This window comes from Lissotriton helveticus, chromosome 1_2 (assembly GCF_964261635.1).
Source record: "Lissotriton helveticus chromosome 1_2, aLisHel1.1, whole genome shotgun sequence".
Taxonomy (NCBI): domain Eukaryota; kingdom Metazoa; phylum Chordata; class Amphibia; order Caudata; family Salamandridae; genus Lissotriton; species Lissotriton helveticus.
This window is the reverse complement of record NC_136058.1, coordinates 209,314,785-209,333,938: the sequence shown is the minus strand read 5'-3', so window position 1 is coordinate 209,333,938 and position 19,154 is coordinate 209,314,785. Positions and strand designations below refer to the sequence as shown.

General features: G+C 46.3%; 1 protein-coding gene across 1 annotated transcript in view; it reads left to right on the top strand.

Moving 5' to 3' along the window:
• The first annotated feature begins 863 nt into the window (after positions 1 to 863).
• The window catches only part of LOC144807827 (uncharacterized), a 78,092-nt gene continuing 59,801 nt past the window's right edge, over positions 864 to 19,154 (top strand). The window contains exon 1 of the mRNA XM_078673470.1: positions 864 to 904. The gene's annotated coding sequence lies outside the window, so the exon portion shown is untranslated. The remainder of the gene's footprint in view (positions 905 to 19,154) is intronic.

The window sequence follows — 19,154 nt, the reverse complement described above, 5'->3', positions numbered from 1 at the left end:
AGACATTCCAGTAACTGATGGAATTGTTTGGGGAAAAATGCCTTATGATATATTCGTTGTACGTGACCCGTGCCTTCGCTTTCTCATTTTCAAAATACGTGACCGGGGACAGGTCACGCACAATGGTTTGCACGCTATTCTAGAAAATGCCGGATTACTTGGATTCTACCTAAGGGAAGGCGTGCACCCTGACTTCAACTTTTTTGCTGCTCACAATATTACTGTCCCAAAGACGGGTGCACCCCAAAGCGATAAGATTACGTTTAAAGTTTAACATACGAACAATGGAGACATCGGAAGGTTTTACATCGAAGAAAGACCTCATAACGCATTGATATCACAGCTTGCACAATGTAGGACTGATGTACTTAAATTGCCTAGTTTTTTTTGTTAGAACTGTTTACCAATTGGCACATGTTCTTTTATCGTTTCACTAGGGGGAATCAGTGTGGTTACACAGTAGTGTTCTTTTGTTGAGGGGATTTAGTACGGTAACACGAGTAGGTTTTGAGACACCTATGGGTGAGAGCACTAGTTAGGGAAACAATGATCGTTAAGGCGTACGCAGGGTATGGATGATGTGAAGTGGGTTTGATTTGGGCGTGAAACCTGATAATAGAGGAGGGATGAAGCGAGCATGTAGTTTTGTTGTAAGTTTCACCAGTGTATGTATGAGATTCGGGTGGGGAGGTTTGATTTGGTAAGAGGATTTTTTCAGGCTAAAGTATTGCATTATGGATGTTGCAGTTTGCGAGTGTTGTGGGAGTGTCTCTTGTAGCGGGATGGTTCAGGGTAATTGAAAACATGTGAGTGAGAGCATGATGGTTTAAAAAGGGTTCGTTTGGTAGGGTGATTGAGAGAGAAGGTTACGGGAGAGTTCAGAAAGGAGACTGTTTGTTTCCAGGTAAATAATGGGCACTGATGTAGGAATCCGTTCGATGCACGAGCACAGAGTTTTGATTTTAGATAATGGATGTTGCAGTTTGCGAGTGTTGTGGTAGTGTCTCTTGTAGCGGGATGGTTCAGGGTAATTGAAAACATGTGAGTGAGAGCATGGTGGTTTAAAAAGGGTTCGTTTGGTAGGGTGATTGAGAGAGAAGGTTACGGGAGAGTTCAGAGAGGAGAGCGTTTGTTTCCAGGTAAATAATGGGCACTGATGTAGGAATCCGTTCGAATGCACGAGCTTAGAGTTTTGATTTTAGATAATTAGTGGGCACAGATTAGGGAGTTTTTTTCAGAGTGAAGTTTAGGAGAATTTTTTTCTGGGGGGGTATTGGTTGAGAGGTTTTAGCAGGGGGCTGCAACATAACAGTGTGTGGAAAGTTTTGGGCAATCTATTTGTTTATCACTTTGGGATGGGTGAATGGTAGGGTTTAATGTATTTTGCTGTTGTTTAAATATGAGAGAGCGCAAACTGATATAAATGTATGAGTACATCACACTTATCTATAGTAAGCACAGGTCATGAAGAGAAATGCCATGAGTGCTAATAGTATCTGCAAGTATATTCAAAAATATATAGCTAATGTAGAGATTTAAGTAGAAGTGGAACTAATACAGAAATGTGTGACATTATATGATTTTATTAGACGTGATTATTTTGAATCTATGTCGTGTAGCTGTTAACATATAAGATGGTCTGTGGTAAAACGCAGAACGTGGTAGGCCACAGGGCCAGAGCTGGAGCTAAAAGGGAAGGTGTTTCTTTTCACGACACAGATTGTTTAACGTTTTTGGTCATTGCATTAATGGGCCATGATTTATAGTAATGTTTTCTAAATAATAGAATAAGAGTTTTAACATGCTTTAATTAAATGAAGAAGTTGAATGCTATAATCATAATGAGAAATATTGTAGGCCTGAAATGTTTTAGCATTGATTTACACGTACATGTCTGGGCTGAGAAATGTTGCAAGCCTTTTTAGAAGTCTATGAGAGTTGGGTTCTTGGCGGCAGATATCTGTCTGCAACAGGAAAGGGGGGATCCAATTATAAGTGAATGAATAGAGGTCTGTTCAGTAGACGGCCCAGACATGGAGGAGGGTTCTGGAATGTTTAAGGGGTATCAGCGGGCCGGAGAAGAGTCTGAGAAGCAAGGTCAACTCTAACGTCTGAGGCCCAATACAAAGCATCATGGAAAAAGCCTGAAGTTGCACCACGTGAGAGGCGTTTCGCAAGGGGCGTCTCAAATGTTGTTGACTGTTTTGTATTAGGGACAGCACCCCTGGGTGGAGTTAGAGCAGAGACCTGAGGACCCTTTAGAGAGCGGATGGGTAGGCAGTGAGGGGTCATGACTGGAGAACTTTAGGTTTTCACCAAGAGACTTAGAGTGGGTGACTTCCCTTGGGGGTCATTCACTGCTGACACCTTTGTTAGGTTGGGATTTGGTTAAGTAGGGATACCATCTAGAACAGGGTAGGGACGCCTAACCTGTGTTTGTTTTCCTCCAACCTAAATGAAGGAGAGATATGCGTCTATGCTGATAGCTTTGCTATTTTTAGAACTTGTGTTAGTGATTTCTGTTGCTCGTCTGAGGGCTTTTCGAGAGCACATGTATGTAATTGGACCTGTGTATCTCGTGAACCTCATTCTGAGATGCTTGTATTTGCAGCTCATTATATCTTTACAATAAACTTTTGAAACCTAGAAGTTGTCCGTGATCTTTAAGAGTAGAGTCCTTTATTGGGTGAACTTACTTGCAGATAGGGGTACTGTTTTCTTCCAAGACAGGCAACAAAGGTTCAGTCGACCGGATCGAGGTTTGGATCAATAGATATAAGGTATCGATCAAAATCTCGCCCTTTCAGTTGGTAGCTATAGAGGATGGTTGCCTTCTTGAGGACGGTGACCTAGGCCAGGTTAGCTTACCCCAAGGCCCCTAGAAATCGATGATCGGAAGAACAACCCGCCGAAGAAGATCCGGATGACGTGAGACAGAAAAAGCAGCAGTATCGGTCGAGAGTGAGTATAAAGGGTTATGCGTGTTAGATTGCGGTGTTTTGTATTGTATCTATGTTGTAATGTCTGGCGGAGTTGAATGTCTGTAGAGTGACTGTGGAACAGGTTGTGAGCGCGCGCAACCGGTGGAAATCTTAAGTTCAAGGAGAGCTTAAGTGGTTCGGGTGTATCGGACACCCAGAGTAATTGTCAACTAGTGTGAAGGGGGTCATGAGGTACCATTGATCACCCGAGAGACCGAGATAGGGGGAACGTAAGAGTGAGTGCGTGAGTAACGGACGCTGGTCGGAAGTTACTGTGTGTGTGTAAGTAACCTATCAGAGGGACGATAGACATCTCGTCAGTTGTGTTGACAATTACAGATAGACTGTGGACGTACAGTCGAGAGAAGTGACCGCTTGGTCGGAAGTAGTCATTTTTCAGTGTATGAATGGGACGCATGCATAACCGGGAGACGAGTTGAGAAAGGAGGGGTGCTGCTGCGAAGCGGAGAAAAAGTGACGTCAGGTGGTGTCGCGCAGTGATTGGCTGACCGGCGAAAGACCGCGCTGTGATAGGCCAGCTAGCGAACACGTCAGACAGGGTCGCGACGTGATTGGCCAACAGGAGAAAGACCGCGCTGTGATAGGCCAAGCTAGCAAAGCCGCGACAGGATTGGTGGATTGTCATCAGGAAGTAAACAGAGTAGCGAGGCTGGATTTTGTGCGAATAATTATGAAGTGTTTTAAATGGTTGAAAGCGCTGTTTAAGAAAGAGAGGCGAGGATCGTATGAAGGGGAAGAAGCCCCGCCGGAGGGTACGCCAGCTCGTTACATGGCAGTAAATGTTGGGTTGCATACGATCCTTTGGATATCAGAGTGGAGTAAGATTACTGAAGGAAACGAGGAACTGACGTTCCCGAAGTACGGGACGTTCAGATTAGAGGTGTTACATAGATTGAAATCAGTCATGACCTCAAAGAGACCCTTGCCTAGACCAACCCAGTTTGAAGCCCTTGATGCATGGCTTAGGGCAGCGCATGAAAGGAATATGAACAGACGACAAGAAAGGGTGAAACGCTCGGTAAGGGCAGTACAGGATGCAAGGTGGGATGCGGATGCTAAAAGATGGAGAGTGCATAATCTGGAAATAAATAAACTGTACCCAGTGTTAGAGGCGCCAGTAAATAAAAGTCCCCTAGAAGAAGATGATGAGAGCGAAACAGAGGATAGCCTGATAAACAGATTATTGACAGACCGGCCACCCCGTATAACAGAGCAGGGGGAGAGGTCGAGAATACTGAAGGAGCAAAGGGGGGCAATGCAGGAGAGCATAGACCGCTTCCCAGTTCAGAGTGGGATCCTGAGCCAAAGAAAGAGTTGCTCCAGCCTAGTCAGGTGCAACAGGTGGTCGGTAGGTTTGTGGTGCAAAGAGCGCCGGAAACGGAAAGCGCCACATCCTACCCATTACCAGATGCACTACAGGTACCTGTTACCATAGGTCCTATAATATCGATATATGACCAGGAGAGAGCAAAAGGGGAAGAACGGAAACGGAAAGACAGGGAAAGAGCAGAGCAGGCAAGGAGGAACGATACCACTAATTCCCCAAGTCAGATGCCGATACCCAGAGAGTGGAGTACCCCGATGCACACAGCAGGGGACCCAGGAGGAGATCCTGGGGGCCCCAGATGGCCAATGGATCTGAGGGGATCTGGACGAAAATCCTTTCAAGAGCTAAATGAGTACATGAAGCAGTGGGACGAGGCAGTGAAGGCTCAAAAGTGCATCAATGCTGCAGAAGCAGAAAGGGAAAGTCAGGACAGCCGAGCACGGACTCACTGCGGGGCTGGAGAGAGTAGCCCGGAGTGGGACTGTAGAGGGAGTAGGGGAGTCACCCACTGGGCCCGGAATGGAGGTAGAACAGACCTGGAAAACGGGGGCCCCGGGAGTGGAGGGGTGGCGTGCCCAATACTCAGTGAAGGGGAGAGGAGAGCGCAAGAGTACAGGAACAGCTTTAAGTGTCCACACTGTGTGCCTGGCACCAGAGAACAGAATGGGAGTTGTGAGAGGTCGCACCATAGTCCCTGTGATGACAGAAATGGGGGCAGCCCAGGGAATATGGGGAACCAGGAAGGATCGTATCGGATACTGAGCGATACGAGGCAAAGGGAGTGTAGCGACCAGAGGGAAAATAACAGAGAGGTGTGCGGTGAGAGGAGAGAAGAAGAAGAGAGTGGGCAGAGAGAGAGTGGGGGTAACAGGCCCGTGTTCCATCACCTTCCAAGATCGGATGGCCGAGCATGGGACCTGGAGAGATGGGAGCAAGGGAGGCCACCCACTAACTCTCCTGAGCCCAAACGCAGAGCTCGAAGTTGGGATGGTAGGGAGACCAGTGAGCCCCCTTCAAAAGACATATTGCGAGCTGAGATAAAAGTCAAGAGACTTGATGTCTCCAGCTTAAGGTCAGATCTGGATGACATGGTAGATGGTACCCTGCCTTTAGAAAGAATGGAAATGTATGAACAGGATGAAATACTGTATATGGCAAAGGACATCACACGAAAAGCGAGAGCAGTCCATGAGAAGTTAGTCGAACTAGCAGGCAAATATATGGTGGACTTGTCAAGAACCAAAGCATTACAGGGTAACCACAGGCTACATTACTCAGATCGAGATCTAGATGAGAGGAGAACGATTGGGCTGAAAACACACATAAGGGAACTGATTACTGGAATAAGGACTTGGAGGGCACTAGATAAATGGGAAGAGAGGTGGTCCAAGAAAGGGACTGGCAGGAGAAGCATGATTGATATGACACCAGGACAGCAGGGAATAGAAGCTTACCCTTTGCGTGAAGTTGCCAATGGGAGCTATGTACATGTCCCTTGGAGTAGGGGAGATTTAGCTGCTTTTACCACATCTTTCCCCAAGTTACGAGAGAGCCCCGTGGAGTGGTACAAGCAAGTCGAGAGGTTTGTAAAGATCTCAAAAGTCCTATGGATAGATCTGAACACGCTGTTTGACATTGTAGTACCAGGAGATCTGTGGACAGCATGCAAGGTTAGCGCTGAGTGGCCCACAACGGAGCCAGAGAGAGATGCTAGGACTAATGGGCCGTCCGAGATCGTGATGGCAAAATTCGAGAGAGTGATGACTTGGCTGAAAGAAAAAGTGCCAATGCAAGACATAGATTGGGTCAGAATAGACAGAACGAGACAGGAACCCAAAGAGACAGTCCATGAATATTACGAGAGATTGCTGAAGGCGTTTAAACAGTATAGCGGCTTGGATGTAATGGATCCAAAGGACATAGGGCAATTTGTGTCCAAATTCGTCTTGGGACTGAGACCGGATATTAGTTTAATGATTCAGCAACACTCGATTTGTTGGCAAAGTAAACCACTAGATGAAATACTGAGATATGCCAGGTACTGCTGTGATGAGGTAGACTCCAAGGCTAAGAAACTAAAAGAAAAGCTGATGGTGGTACAATTGCAGACAGCAGGAAAGGGGGGACCGCAACAACAGCAGCAAGGGACAGGTACAGGAGGTAAGAAGCAGTACGGTCAGAACAAGGGTAATGAGGAGAGTACTACCTTTAGACCCAGAATAGACATAGCTACCTTGAAGAAAACGACTAGGTGCCACCAGTGCAACGAGCTGGGGCATTGGAAACGCGAGTGCCCTTACAATGTAGAGATAGGAGAGCAAGAGATAGAGGAGGAAGAGGTTCAGAGTGCACCTACAAGAGGGGTAACGCCATACCAAGGGAAGGTGCTCAAAGGGGGGGGGGCTCCTCCTCGAGCTCAGTTCCCGCAACCTCCTCGAGTAGGGAGTATGGGTAAGACCTATAGACAAATGCCCCTGTTTGTGGAAGGTGAAGAGTGCTATTATGTGGACCCATTAACTGGACAGAGAGTGGAAAGAGAAGACTGCACCCTTGGGGCAGCCTTAGAGGTAGATCAGAGGGGACCCTATGTTGAAGCAGAAGTAGCAGGGTGCCCTACGACATTTCTGGTGGACACAGGAGCCACTAGATCCACGATCAGATCAGCTGCAGTTCCAGACCTGCCCATGTCTGGAGAGACCATACAGGTGGTAGGGGTCGCAAACAGGAGAATAACCAGCCAATTGACAGAACCGGTACAGGTGAAAATAGGGAAGTACAGCGATGAGCACCAGTTTGTGGTTTGCGATTCAAGCCCTGTGTGTCTGCTAGGAAGAGACCTGTTGTGTAAATTAAATTGTACTATATATTGTACACCTCAGGGAGTGGAGGTATTGACTAATGATGATGATGCAGATTTCAAAGTAGCAAACTCAAGAATATGTGTGGAGCTGTACCCTACTTTGACAGTGGACGAGCTTCCCTGGGACTTGAGAGAGACAGTGGCATCAGAAGTATGGGATTTCACTGGGGAAGAGATTGGATTGGTTAAAGGGGTGGACCCAGTGAAAATTGTAGTGAAACCGCATGCTGAGTTCCCAAGAACACCCCAATATAAATTGACTCCAGAAACGATTGCAGGCATAAAACCCGTGATCGAGTCCATGATTAAACAGGGAATACTGAAAGAAATCGTGGGTAGTCCATGTAACTCCCCGATTATGGGTCTGCAGAAACCAAATGGGAAATTTCGGATAGTGCAGGACCTTCGAAAGATTAATAACATAGTCGTTTCATGTTGTCCAGTGGTACCGAATCCATCAGTGATACTGTTTCAGATTCCATTCCAAGCTGAGTGGTTCACTGTGATTGATCTTTGTCAGGCTTTCTTTTCGATCCCTTTGGACGAAGATAGCCATTTTCTTTTCGCATTTAAGCTGGAAAATCGCGTCCTAACATGGTGTCGTATCCCTCAGGGGTATACAGAGAGTCCATCGATCTTTAACCAGCTTTTGAAGAAAAATCTTGAAAGTCTAGTGCTGCCCCAGAAGTCAGTTCTGGTCCAGTACATAGACGACCTCCTTGTGGCGTCAGAAACAGAAGAAGCTTGCAGGGAAGACTCCATTGCTTTGTTAAATCACCTAGCTGTCAATGGGCATAAGGTGTCCCCGGGAAAATTGCAGTACTGCCTGACAGAAGTGCAGTACTTGGGACACAGAATTGAGAAAGGCAAACGAAAGGTGTCACCAGACAGGATAGAGGCGATCATGAAAATGAATGCGCCTCAGACACAGAGAGAGGTCAGGATGTTCCTAGGGATGGTGGGTTATTGCCGACAGTGGATCGTGAACTTTTCACTGAAAGCAAAACCCTTGCAAAAACTGACGCACAAGGAGGTGAGTGATCCGGTACCATGGGACAAAGACTGTTTGATGGCATTCTTACAGCTGCGAGAGGACCTGTGTCGTGCTCCGGCATTGGGAATGCCTGATTACAATAAACAATTTTTTCTTTACTGTTGTGAGAGAGAAGGTTGTGCGTTGTCTGTGTTGGTCCAAATCCATGGGAATGCCCGTAGACCAGTTGCTTATTTCTCAGCTACTTTAGACCCAGTAGCCGCAGCGTTGCCCGGATGTCTCAAATCCGTTGCTGCAACGGGTGTCAGCATTGAGAGATGTGAAAATATCGTTATGGGGCACCCGTTAGAGGTGTGCGTGCCACATTCTGTTGAACTGTTGATGACCAGGACCAAAACACAGCATCTGACCAATAGCAGGCTCACGCGCTATGAGCAAGTTATTCTTGCTGCAGAGAACGTGACCCTCAAGAGATGCTCTGTTTTGAACCCTGCTACCTTAATGCCACTTCCAAATGATATTGATGATGATGAATATACAGACCATGACTGTCTCGATGTGACTGAACTATGCACCAAACCCAGACCCGACATCGTAGATGAGCCACTGACTGACCCAGATGAAGTTTTCTTTGTCGATGGCTCATGTGTAAGAGACGCAGTTGGGCAGTTAAGAGCAGCTTATGCTGTTTGTACAATTGAAGGAGTTGTGGAAGCTGGGTGCCTGGAAGGAGTACACTCCGCTCAGGTAGCCGAGATTATTGCCCTGACACGTGCTTGCTTAGCAGGCAATCAAATTCGAGTTACCATATACACCGACAGCCAGTATGGGTACGGGGTAGTTCATGATTACGGGCAGTTATGGTCTCAAAGAGGGTTCATGACTTCTTCAGGCTCTCCCATTCGCAATGGAGAGTTTGTGCGCTTGCTGTTAGAAGCATTGCAATGTCCAGCAAGTATCGCAGTTGTAAAGTGCATCGCACATACCAAAAATGAGGACTTTGTTTCGAAAGGCAATAGATATGCTGATGAAGTTGCACGGTATTGCGCGGAACAAGGTTACTCTTTCACAGAGGTGGATGTGGGTGGAATAAATGTAAGAACTGAATTAGCCATGATACTAGAAACTGTTGATACTTGGGATGAACTGTCAATCATGCAAGAAAATGCTCCTGATTCTGAAAAAGAAACGTGGGAAAAGGCAGGATGTGTAATGGGTGAGACTCATTTTTGGGTCTCAGCAGACGGCAGAGCAGTGTTGCCCAATGAGATGGTGAGTCCAATGGCTAGACTCATACATGGTCCCGTACACTTAGGGAGAGATGCTATGCTGAGAGTGTTTAGACAGACTTGGTACAATCCTAAGTTTAGAATAGCAGCAGAAGCAGTGTGCCAGCGTTGTGTGACCTGCCAGCAGCTGAACGTAGGGAAAAGAACACCAGTTGCACTAAGTCACATAGGAAGATCAGGAGGTCCATTCAACAGAATGCAGATAGATTTCATTGAAATGCCAAGATGCAACCGCCTCCGCTATGTCCTGGTGGTTGTTTGTGTGTTCTCCAGATGGGTTGAGGCATACCCTACACGTAGGTGCGACACCCTCACAGTGGCTAAGTTACTGCTTAGAGAACTTATCCCTCGTTTCGGGGTGCCGGCCTTTTTGGAATCAGATAGGGGAACACATTTTAACAGCGAGCTTGTGAAGATGATTTGTGTTGCACTAAATATAGATCAAAAGCTACATTGCAGTTACCGACCAGAAGCCTCAGGAATTGTGGAACAAATTAATGGCACGATCAAGTCCAGAATAGCGAAAGTGTGCTCCTCAACGACCCTGAGTTGGCCTGATGCCCTGCCATTAGTACTCATGAGCCTTCGTAGTACCCCAGACAGAAGAACAGGGTTGTCACCACATGAGGTGTTAATGGGGAGAGCAATGAGGCTGCCATCTATTCCAGCTACTGCACTGTTAAATATCACAGATGATATGATCCTGGACTATTGTAAGGGGCTGTCTGACGCCATGCGTTCTGTGTCCCTTCAGGTGCAGGCTGCAGAGGTTCCAGCGTGCCAGGGCCCTTGCCATGACCTGTATCCTGGGGACTGGGTCCTGGTGAAGAAACATGTGAGAAGAAGCTGTTTGGATATTCGTTGGCGTGGGCCCTACCAGGTCATCCTGATCACAAGTACAGCTGTAAAGGTGGGAGGCCTGCCCAACTGGATACACGCGTCGCATACGAAAAGGGTTCCAGCACCTCTGGAAACAGCTCCTCTCTCGGATGGACGTCCAGCTGAGGACCAAGAAGCCATAGAGGGGGCTAGCCAAGCTGTAGAGGTGCCAGTGGAAGCAGGGAACGAGTCTGACCAAGCTGAGGACGGTCAGTACAACAGCGAAACAGAAGACGCTACAGAAGGAGAAGACAGCTGGGAGTACGAGTCTGACCCTGACAGGTCTGAAAGAGAGCGAGAACAGACCAGAAGGAGAAGGAGTAGAAGGGCACGTGGAGAAGCAATTTGGCCGCAAAGAAGAAGTTCTAGCCTGAGGTCAACTCCAGAAGCAACCCTTCCTCCGATATCAGAAGACTCAGACCCAGAAGAAGGTGCTCAGGGCGCTGAAGCACCAGACCGAAGGAGGTCAAGAAGAGTGCGTGTGCCTAACAAAAGATACTCCACACCTGAGTGGACATATCTGGCGACAAATGTCTGTGAAACCGGAGACAGGGAGGATCCGAGCGGTGGTGGTGTCCAGTTCTGAGCCCATTATCACCGTGGAAATACAACTGTTGGTACCCGGTGTCGAACAAGAAGGGTCACTAACATTCGTGCTCCCCAGACCTCCCCGCCTCAGCAAGTTAAAACACATGTTTCTTACAGAATTGCGATTCCCCGACTTTGGTACAACGATAACAGCACATGAAGAGCATACTCTTCGCATGGAAATATTGAACTATGCTATTGAAGCTGCAACCACAAATCTAATAGTCGATTGTTAAAGGACTTTGTAAATAAAGCAAGCGGAAGAAAAGAAGATTACCTAGCGCCCAGGAAGCAGAGAATTTTAGGGAACCCCTTGAGTGGATGGAGAAGGGCTAGGGTTGTCTTTTTGAACTGTGAAAGGACTTTTGCGAAAAAGGCTGTCAGCCTCCAGCTGTGTGGATTCTAAAGACAAAAAGGATTGAAAGAGACTGTAAAGGAACGAGAGGAAAAGAACTTTTTGCAAAGAGAAAGGGAAAAGCTAGATTGTCTGAAGAAATGGAGGCCGGCACCCCGAACCGCAGAGCTAAATGTATAATAGGTACACTAATAGTAGGAGTGATAATACTAATAGCTTTAGTGGTAACAATTTCTTATGTAAAGGGACATGAGGAAGAGGTAAAGGTAACTGATGTGAATTCTGTAGAAACGCTTACACCCACTGTTGCTGGTGAGAAAAGGGAAAACACTCAAGAGAAAGCGTTATTGGCTGCAGAAGCCCGCAGGCTACATGTGGACGAGTCCCAAGGAGACTTTAGGTCAAATGCTTATGCTAAACTTTTGTATGAATACGTGGATGCCATGGAGGTTAAGGATTGCTACGTCTGCATGCAGTTGCCTGCGTCTGTAGATGAAGGAATTCGATATCATCACCTCCCGCTGACATATGGCATTACATGTAGCTTGTTGCTTAGTATATTTTATGAGAGAGATAGTTTTGAATACTATTTCTCCAATTATGATTCTGTGTTGCCAGAAGTCCCAAATTATAAGCAGATGAATAAATGGGATTACTGGAAGAGTGAAGACAGATTGGCCAAATTCTTCATTCCTTGGATTACCTTAGATACTTCACATGCCCGTAGAAATAACCTGACATGTAAGGTGTCAGAAGTCGAGAAAAGGTTCATAGGGCAGGTGGATGATCGTTACAGGAGACAAAAGATTTTGAAAAAATCAGGACAAGGGAAAATAGATTGGACCGAAGAAGAGAAGTCACACAAGAGAAAGGGTAGTAGTGGTCCAATAGCTTTAGATAAAGCGCAGAGAGGAAAGTTATGTCTTCACCGAGCCAAAACGTATTATGAAAATGTATACGTGGGTGAAGTTGACTGTGAACATGCTTTTAATTTAGAGTACTACACTAAGGATTTCCTGAAGGGAATGCAAGTGATTCCAAATGTGTATTTTGTATGTGGAAGAAATGCTTACGTGAGATTACCTGACAACTGGTATGGATCATGTTATTTGGCAATTGTCTTCCCCAAAATATATCATGCACAAGACTTAGTGATCATTGAGGGTCAGACATCATCGAGGGGAAGGAGAGATGTAGGTGATGCCGAAATGGTTGGAGATGTCTTTGGAGCTATGTTCCCTCTTTTGGGAATAATCCTTAATGATGTTAAAATTAGACGACTGGCAACAGTTGTCGACAGGTTGTCTGCCAGCACTGCTCAGTCCTTAATGCTGGTAGAAGGAGAGATGCAATCGATAAGGGCTATGGTTCTTCAAAATCGGCTTGCATTAGATGTCTTATTAGCAAAAGAGGGCGGAGTCTGTAAGGCTTTGAAGGTCCAGGAATGTTGCACTTACATTCCAGACGCTTCGAAGCCCCTTGAGAAAGTTATTAAGAACATAACTAATATACACAAGGAGATCGAAGACTTGAGTAGAGAAAATGTCTGGGAAAAGGTGGGCCACGGAATGAGTACAGTTGGAGGGTGGTTTTCCACGTTAGGAAAAAGCTTTATTTGGTATATTCTGAAGCCTATCATCATAATATTGATCTGTGGGATAATATTGTGGGGATTGGTGAGAGTATTCAAATGGTACAGAGCAAGAAGGTCAGAAAGGGCCCAAAGAGAGCAGTTGCAGAAATTGGCTGCCATACAAGATAATCAGTACAGGAGTCTGAGAGCTCTGGAAGCGCAGAGAATGCCAGCAATAACTGCAGTTTAAATGTTAGTGATGACCCCGAGAGGTCATCAAAGGGGGGAACTGAGAGAGCGCAAACTGATATAAATGTATGAGTACATCACACTTATCTATAGTAAGCACAGGTCATGAAGAGAAATGCCATGAGTGCTAATAGTATCTGCAAGTATATTCAAAAATATATAGCTAATGTAGAGATTTAAGTAGAAGTGGAACTAATACAGAAATGTGTGACATTATATGATTTTATTAGACGTGATTATTTTGAATCTATGTCGTGTAGCTGTTAACATATAAGATGGTCTGTGGTAAAACGCAGAACGTGGTAGGCCACAGGGCCAGAGCTGGAGCTAAAAGGGAAGGTGTTTCTTTTCACGACACAGATTGTTTAACGTTTTTGGTCATTGCATTAATGGGCCATGATTTATAGTAATGTTTTCTAAATAATAGAATAAGAGTTTTAACATGCTTTAATTAAATGAAGAAGTTGAATGCTATAATCATAATGAGAAATATTGTAGGCCTGAAATGTTTTAGCATTGATTTACACGTACATGTCTGGGCTGAGAAATGTTGCAAGCCTTTTTAGAAGTCTATGAGAGTTGGGTTCTTGGCGGCAGATATCTGTCTGCAACAGGAAAGGGGGGATCCAATTATAAGTGAATGAATAGAGGTCTGTTCAGTAGACGGCCCAGACATGGAGGAGGGTTCTGGAATGTTTAAGGGGTATCAGCGGGCCGGAGAAGAGTCTGAGAAGCAAGGTCAACTCTAACGTCTGAGGCCCAATACAAAGCATCATGGAAAAAGCCTGAAGTTGCACCACGTGAGAGGCGTTTCGCAAGGGGCGTCTCAAATGTTGTTGACTGTTTTGTATTAGGGACAGCACCCCTGGGTGGAGTTAGAGCAGAGACCTGAGGACCCTTTAGAGAGCGGATGGGTAGGCAGTGAGGGGTCATGACTGGAGAACTTTAGGTTTTCACCAAGAGACTTAGAGTGGGTGACTTCCCTTGGGGGTCATTCACTGCTGACACCTTTGTTAGGTTGGGATTTGGTTAAGTAGGGATACCATCTAGAACAGGGTAGGGACGCCTAACCTGTGTTTGTTTTCCTCCAACCTAAATGAAGGAGAGATATGCGTCTATGCTGATAGCTTTGCTATTTTTAGAACTTGTGTTAGTGATTTCTGTTGCTCGTCTGAGGGCTTTTCGAGAGCACATGTATGTAATTGGACCTGTGTATCTCGTGAACCTCATTCTGAGATGCTTGTATTTGCAGCTCATTATATCTTTACAATAAACTTTTGAAACCTAGAAGTTGTCCGTGATCTTTAAGAGTAGAGTCCTTTATTGGGTGAACTTACTTGCAGATAGGGGTACTGTTTTCTTCCAAGACAGGCAACAAAGGTTCAGTCGACCGGATCGAGGTTTGGATCAATAGATATAAGGTATCGATCAAAATCTCGCCCTTTCAATAGCACTCTTGTTTTTGCGAAATTTGTACATTTGATTTAATTGTATTTTACAGAAAACCCTGATGAACAGCCTTCGGCTCGAAATGCATTGGGTTGTACAAACTGCGTTTACCTTGAAGTTTATTCAATTGCACGTGCTGTTGTTCAAAAGCCTAGATTGGCAAGCAGCAGCATACGGAAATTATGAAGATTCCTCATGTATTTGGGGTTTCTATAGGTGATGTAATTGTACCTGGGTTACATTATGATGATTGGGATGTTTAACCTGTAAACTCCATGCCCTCAGAACTGGAATACTTACTATACTGCTTTTGAATCGTAGGACCTATATTTAAATTCTGCAAACTATGGTCAAATGTTCTATTACATCAGTATGGACATCACTATTTACAATGGGCAAGTATTCAAAACCCAATTTGTAATTACACACAATGAGAACATTGTCCCACCTACTCCCCACCCCCTCCCCCCGCAAGGGAGCTCAGAAACACATATGGATAAATGCACATATTTTTCTGCATATCACACATCAGACCCAAAATCATATTATTTCAAACTAGTCCTTACACCACCAAAGACATATATGCTTACACAAACTAAGCTAATATATAAAGATTGGTTTGTCACACAATTAGCTGTAAAAGTCTATGATTATTGGATGGATACCATTGACATGAAATCCATTTTGCGTACCAAACCTTGGCAAGTTCAGAGGACGGGCACCTTGTTCCGAGCCTGCTTAATTCAACACAACTTATTTTTTTCAATGATACTGTTCAGAAGACTACATGCCTGGGACTAGCACAAATTAAAGACATGAATGCACCAAACATTCCCTCTTGTGCCCGATTTGACAATTGGCAACATTTAACAAATTACACTAAAGAACAACTCAATAATATGTTGCAGAATGATATATTTAATTCCACACTTTCCTGTCCTCATGAGTGGTTATTGTGACTAGTATGTAGTATCAACCGGGACTAGCCGTGTGTGACCGTAGTAGGACTCTGGACTGTATTATCAGCAGGCACCTAGTAGGTGTTTTCATGAAGCCCTCACCCACCAACCTGGTTGGTGGCATGATTCATCGGGCCCACCCAGTGACACCTAATATGTCCCGGGTGTGCGTCGAAGCCTGGTTACAACGGAGCAGGTATTTAACTGAGAGTGCAGTGAAGTGAGTGATAAAGTGAGAATTAAAACGGCATCATGGTGGTCCCAGTACCCGAGGGTAAATTACATTTTAATAACTGGGCCTCCGTGAGCGGTTAAAAACAAGGCAGCTGGATGTTGTGGTGGTGGAGTTAAGACCACCTACATCCGGTGTAGGTCGACATGTTTCAGCCAGTGCCTTTAGTAATGCTGGCTTTCCTCAGGACTATAAATAGTGTGTGTGAGTTAAAAGTATATTTAAGTGAGTGTTTTGCAGACTATGTGTTGCACTCACTAAGGTGCTCTAAGTGTGCGAGAGGGATTCCCTCACCACTTATACCTGAACACGTAACATGAATGACAAAACAGGACCTACAGGGTGGAGAGTCAATTAGCAATTGTCTTAGGTCACAGAAAAACAAAACGAAGTTGCCGGCATAAGTGCTTCGTGGGTGGGAGGACTATAGCACGGCGAAAGTGTAACAGCACTGGTGGTGCTGCTAGTGGTTTAAAACGGGAGATATCTGGCGTGGTGAGGCTAGGAAACGAGCATCACAAACATTCTAGTGACGGTAGCGTTAGGGAAAAAAGTCTCACGCTAGCGATTTGCTTCGTATGTCTCCCTGGAGTGATTCGGCAAGGGGATTGACCCTAGGAAGGGACAACCGATAGTTAGACAACCTGTAAGGAAAATAAACGCTTACCAGATAGATGCGTGTGGTGATCATCATACTCACGAGTATATCAGTCAAAGCCTGCGGGGTACCTGTATTTCCGCCATCAACCTCCGGAACCCGACTGAGGGTAGCGGCGGCGTTTATATTGTGTTCAGTAAGTACCGGCACCTGGAGATGGGAGCAATAGTAGAGAGACTCCCCGGTGCAGGCTAGTGCGCGCATGCGTCGTGGAGAGACGCGTGAGGAGTTGTCGCGCATGCTCAGCGGCATTGGTTATAGTGTGCATGCGCGGTAATGGCTTATCCGCACATGCGTGAGTGTTTTAAGAGTGCCGACTGTGGGGCCGGCCATGTATCTATTGTTTCTGATTACCCAGATATTCACAGTAAGGCGTAAAGAGTCTGCATAATACGCCGTGTATAACACATGTAATCGTGAAAAGTACTACGCTAAGGGAGTAAGGCACTGGGCCCAGGTATAAGGGCATGGGGCACCCACTGTATACAGGGGGCCAGGTGTTCAGAACAAGAGTATGGGTCATAACATTGGGGCCATGAACCGGAGAGAGATCCGCTCTAGTGTCACAGGCATAAGTTAATGATTTAGAGTTCCACGGTATAGAGTCATTGAGTCCATGTTTGTGGAGGTAGAGGCGATAAATCCACTGTTGCTCCTTGTTGAGGAGGAATTTCTCATTGTCCTTTCCTTTGGTAGTGAATTGTTCAATCACCGTCCAGGTGAGGTCATTGGGGGTGTGATTGAAGATTAGGAAGTGGTCCGTCAGTTTACTGATGTTCTTTTTACATCTAATTGTACTTCGGTATTCCACTACACGGGTACGTACTTTCCTTGTGTTCATGCCAATGTATCTCAAGCCACATGGGCATGTTGTGCCCGATTTGACAACTGGCAACATTTAACAAATTACACTAAAGAACAACTCAATAATATGTTGCAGAATGGTACATTTAATTCCACACTTTCAGGTCATCATGGGTGGTTATTGTGACTAGTAGACACAAATAGTTGCTATACCCGTTTTTTTTAATTCCACACTGTAGGAGAGTAGGGTCTGCAATCCTATGATCACCCAGATTTTTGCTTTTTGCTGCACTGGTTTACGACTTTCCCTGGCTGTGGGCCTGCTAATCAGACCCACAGCCTAGCTGTTCTCTCTATCCAAATTGTACTTAGGTACTGAATTGGCACTGGGCCCTCTCCAAGTCCCTGTACCCAGGGCTGAGGTGCACCCAGAAGTCTCCCAGGGGCTGAAGCATGTATTGTGCCACCCCTGGATTGACTAACTAAAACTGACACAACTGGCTGCACGACAGCTGGGGCAAGGTGGTGTACTCACCCTTTGCTTTAGATATAGTATACCTATATCTAACCCTAAAATGGACACACAGATCTCCTATCAGTCACTCCTATAGCAGGCCTTAACAATCCTGAAGGCAGAGTGCTTGGAATCGTGTGAGATGGTGCTCTAGCATGAGCTGAGCCTGTCTGCGGCGTTCGGGATCCATCCCTTAGCCGTTTCCATGATATCGCATACCATATACTCTTAAGTGCATTATAATCCTCGCGGTTATGTGCCAACTCTGGTATCGCTTTATCAAAACATGTCGAGTAAGGTGTCATACGAATTGGAATACTAACCCCTCGCCAATTCTGGCGACGGGGTTAGCATTCCACCCTTCTAGAGGGACACGACATGCCTGTAACCTATAACCCGGGTAAAAGTCAGACAGAGCCTTAGCATTTCACAAAATGGATGCTGCCACCGAGACACAAGTCTGCCCTCCTGCTGCTGGGAGTCCTCCCAGAGCAGGAGATAAGGACAAAGGGTTTCCTGCCAGGGGCGGTGCCAGCACCGTCCCAGACAGGGTTTTGTGTATTGTAGGTAGGCAGGGCTTTAGAGGAAGGTGACTGCAAGTAGCACCCCGGTGCTCACTGTGCATAGGCCGGCTGGAACCAGTTCCAGGGTCACTCCAGACCCTGTGCTGGGGAAAAGCCCGCCAAGGAAGTGGGTGTAACCACCCCCCTCCTAGTCCCACCCATAGGGCAGGACTTAGTCGCGTGCCAGCCCCTTTTTACAGGATAAAGGTAGAGACTGGCCCCCTTCCAAATCAGATCATCTTTGAATCCTGAAACTACTTTCTGCGAAAGGAACTCAAGACTTCTTCCTAAGATTTCTCCCTTGTGACTAAGGAGTAGTCACCCTGCATCCGCAGGCACCATCTAAGAACACTGCGGTCTGCTGTAAGTCCTTCCTCCGGAATCCGACTGCCCAGCTCGACGAGAACCGGCTTCCCTGGCACCTCTGACCTCTACCCACCTCTACAGCCCAGCTGAGAACCGTGGGTGCGACGAGACCTCAAGGGACCGGCCATCGGCAAGACTGCACGACTTCTTTCCAGCAAGCCCGCCGAGTAACCTACTGGTGAGTGCTTTGGGGTCCGAGAAGCCCCGACTCTGAGCAGCTCCAGCTCCGAAGTGCAGCCCCCCAGCATCTCCACGATCTGCGTGGGGCCCTTCTGCTTTCCGCTGCTCACCGCGTTGTTTGGCTACTAGCCCGTTGGCTTGTGGCCTTCCTGACGACGCCCGACGACATTTCTGCTGCTGGTCTGGTTGCTCCAGACTGGCCCTTGCTCCCTCCCAGAAGAGGAGCACCCTGGACCCTCCTGGTCCACTCAAGACGCCATTTTGAGTCCACCGCGTGGGCTTGAATTAGCCAAGGCTTGTTGCCCAATCCTGG